This window comes from Cynocephalus volans, chromosome 7, assembly GCF_027409185.1.
Source record: "Cynocephalus volans isolate mCynVol1 chromosome 7, mCynVol1.pri, whole genome shotgun sequence".
Taxonomy (NCBI): domain Eukaryota; kingdom Metazoa; phylum Chordata; class Mammalia; order Dermoptera; family Cynocephalidae; genus Cynocephalus; species Cynocephalus volans.
Genome location: NC_084466.1, coordinates 150931907 through 150935974, shown reverse-complemented (window position 1 = coordinate 150935974; position 4068 = coordinate 150931907). Strand labels below are relative to the sequence as shown.

Sequence of the window (4068 nt, the reverse complement as noted above, 5' to 3'; positions counted from 1 at the left end):
CTGAGGGCTTATGTTGTGCAAGACATGTGGTGGGGCAACAGTTTCTCAGGGATAATGTATGACTGAGGATAGGCCATTGTCAAAACAGTGTGTTTGCTGTGCAGATGCAACTTTAAGAAAAGTTTCTGTCCCCAATCAAACCAGACTGTTATTTCTATGATTCTCCTATTTTAATTGATGGTGCCACTCCTAAGAAAGCTGATTTTATTTTGAGTATGTCTTTGCAGGGTTTTTTTTTTTTTTTTTAATTTAGTTGAGATATTTTCCTTCTATACCTAGTATGTTGAGAGTCTTTATCATGAAGAGATGTTGAATATTTTTTAATTTTTTTAATTTTAATTTTATTTTATCAATATACAATGTAGTTGATTTTTGCGTCCCTTTACCAATTCCTCCCTCCCCTTCCCTCTCCTCCCTTCCACCCATCAACATCATATCTGTTCACTTGTCTTAACAAGTTCAAGAACTGTGATTGTTGTGTCTTCTTCCCTGCCTCCCCCCATTTGTTTGCATATTTATTTATTTATTTTTAGCTCCCACAAATAAGTGAGAACATGTGGTATTTCTCTTTCTGTGCCTGACTTATTTCACTTATTATAATTTTTTCTAAGTCCATCTATGTTGCTGTGAATGGTAGTATTTCATTCTTTCTTATAGCAGAGTAGTATTCCATTGTGTAGATGTACCACATTTTCTGTATCCACTCATCTGATGATGGACATTTGGGCTGGTTCCAACTCTTGGCTATTGTAAACAGAGCTGCAATAAACATTGGAGAACACGTATCCCTTTGGCATGATGATTTCCATTCCTCTAGGTATATTCCCAGCAGTGGGATAGCTGGGTCATATGGTAGATCTATCTGCAATTGTTTGAGGAATATCTTTGCAGTTTTGAATGAAACTGCCTCTAAATCCATTTTTCTTTATCAGCATAGTTCCTTGAAATGTGTAAAAAAGGCTAGATGCCAGTGATATTTTTATTTTAGATAAAGGTTATTTTTTGGTCAATTACTAACTCATGGGCTCACTGAATGTGAGATTCAAGCTACCTTTTCATCCAAATTAAGACCAGAAGGCATAAAAGGTTGGTATGGTAAAAGGATGATTCTGCACTTGGTCTACAGGTGAGGGAGACGCCATTCTCCGTGTTAGATCTCTAGGAGCGAGCAGCATTCTCGCTCTCAACACATCTTCCTTCTGTTTTTTATTCTGGGTAGTTCTTTTCAGAGTTCAAAGACTCTCCTGGGATGTAGAAACTCCATGATCTATGACTGTCTCTAAGGTAGTCCTACTTTCTGCTTTTAACAATAATTAAACCTTATTCCTTAATTTAATTTGGCTAAGGGGCTGGGATTCTAATTCTAAGGGATTTCTGGTGATGTCAGGGAGACATAACCCTGTGTTTCTTAGCCTTTATGATAGAGGAAATAAAGAAAGCTGGCAGGCTTTTATAGAATAGATTAGAATATTTTTTGGTTTTTCTCTTTTCTTTATATTCGAAGTTATTTTGCACAGTTTAATAATCATCCACTTCGTTTTCTGAATCTTTTGCCAAAAGCTTTGTAAAGGAATAAATGGAAAATAAAAGATGTATCTATGGAAGTTCTGCTTAAACCTTCTATCTCTTTGCTGTATAGCACTTCAATGTCTAGTCTGGGAAATCAGCAAAATCTATCATTTTAACATTTCAGTCTGTTAGATCTTCTAGCTCCCATTTGTTGTTGGGCAGCTCTGTGAAATTATAGACCCAGCCAAAATGTGTAATTCGAATTGACACAGTAGCATTGTTTTTGATATTATAAGTGTTACCAAACAGTCCAGGTCTTTTTTTTTTTTTTTTGTATGAATGTTTAGTTAATATTTCTCAGCAGTTTTAGAATGTCTGTTTTTGGTTTTTTCCCAAAACTCAGAGGTGTGCCACTCTTCCTCACCCTTCCCAAGAGTCGTCATGGTTACCCGAGTCTGACAATATGTCTCATCTCAGGAGCAGTTAGCAGTCAGCTCAGAGACCTTTACTTTCATCATTAAAGACCCTTCTCAAGTACAAGGAAGCTATTTCTCTTAAAACTTTTTCCAGGAAAATGTTTATTTTCTACTGGAGACTAAATTGCTCTTTTAAGTAAACAGAGAATCATATCACCTTTGTCTTCCTCCCTCCCCACCCCGCTCCATCTCTCCCTGTCTCCCTCCCTCCCCTTCCTTCCTTCCTTCCTTCCTTCCTTCCTTCCTTCCTTCCTTCCTTCCTTCCTTCCTTCCTTCCTTCCTTCCTTCCTTCCTTCCTTCCTTCCTTCCTTCCTTCCTTCCTTCCTTCCTTCCTTCTTTCCGGCATTGAGGAGCACAGCAATAAGATCACTTTATCCCAAGAGCAATTTCTCCCACCATAATATATAGCTTATAAAGTCTTTATTTCTTATTCTTACAATAATCATATCTTCTCACAAAAGAAATATTTGTTGTAGAAATGGCTAAAAAAAGAAAAAGCCAAAAAGTATAATAAAGAAAATAAATAGCATCCAAATCCCCACTTCCCAAATGATAAAGTTTTGGTGTACTATTTCCATTTTGTTGTTGTTGTTGTTGTTTGTTTATTTTGCTGAGTTGAAATTAATTAGTAATGTATTTTGTATTCTGCCATTTTCACTTAACAAAATATTGTCTTTCCATATACTTTAAAAATCATTTGGTGCTTGCTTTGGCAACACATGTAACACATATACTAAAACTGGAACAATACCGAGAAAATTAGCATGGCCCCTGCACAAAGATCACGTGCAAATTCACGAAGCATTCCACATTTTTAATGATAAAGGGATCTATCCACCAAGAAGGCATAACGATCATAAATATATATGCACCCAACACTGGAGCACCCAGATATATAAAGCAAACACTATAAGACCTAAAGAAAGAGATAGACTACACTATGATAATAGTTGGGGACTTGAGCACCTCTCTCTCAGCACTGGACAGATCATCTAGGCAACAAATCAATAGAAAAACACAGGAATTAAACTACACTTTAGACCAATTGGACTTGGCAGATATCTATAGGACATTTCATCCAACAACTACAGAATATACATTCTTTTCATCAGCACATGGGACATTCTCCAGGATGGACTGACCACATGTTAGTCACAAACAAATCTCAACAAATTTTTAAAAATTGAAATCATTTCAAGTATCTTTTTAGACCACAGTGAATTAAAAGTAGAAATCATTACCAAGCAAAACTCTGGAAACTATTCAAATACATAGAAATTAACAATAGGCTCCTGAACAACCTATGGATCCAAGAAAAAATTAAATAGAAAATCAAAAATTTCTTGAAACTAATAAAAATAAAAACACACCATACCAAAACCTGAGGGATACTGCAAAATCAATACTGAGAGGGAAATTTATTGCAATAAATGCTTACATCAAAAGATTAGAAAGATTTCACATAAACAACCTAATGCTACACCTCAAAGAACTAGAAAACCAAGAAAAATCCAATCCCCAAATTAGTAGATGGTAAGATAATTAAGATCAGAGCAGAGCTAAATGAAACAGAGACTCCCCAAAATGATACAAAAGATCAATGAAACAAAGAGTTGGGTTTTTTTTAGAAGATAAACAAAACAGACAAATGATTAGCTAGATAACTAAAAAAAGAAGAGAGAAGACCCAAAACACAAAAATTAGAAATGAAAAAGGAGACATTACAACTGATACCACAGTAATACAAAGAATCATTAGAGACTATTATAAACAAACAACTATATGCCTACAAATTTGAAAACCTGGAGGATATGGATAAATTTCTGGACACATGCAAACTACCAAGACTAAACCAAGAAGAAATAGAAAACCTGAACAAACCAACAACAAGCAATGGGACTGAAACAGTAATCACTCTCCCCCAAAAAGAAAAATCTAGGATTGGATGGCTTTACCGATGAATTCCACTAAACATTTAAAGAGCAATTAATACCAATTCTCTTCAAACTATTCCAAAAAATTGAAACAGAGACCATTCTCCCAAATGCATCCTATGAGGCCAGCACATCCTGATACCAAAACC

General features: G+C 35.4%; 1 pseudogene; it reads left to right on the top strand.

The window, feature by feature from the left end:
* The first annotated feature begins 2706 nt into the window (after positions 1-2706).
* LOC134382841 (U6 spliceosomal RNA) lies at positions 2707-2801 on the top strand (annotated as a pseudogene).
* The last annotated feature ends 1267 nt before the right edge of the window (positions 2802-4068 follow it).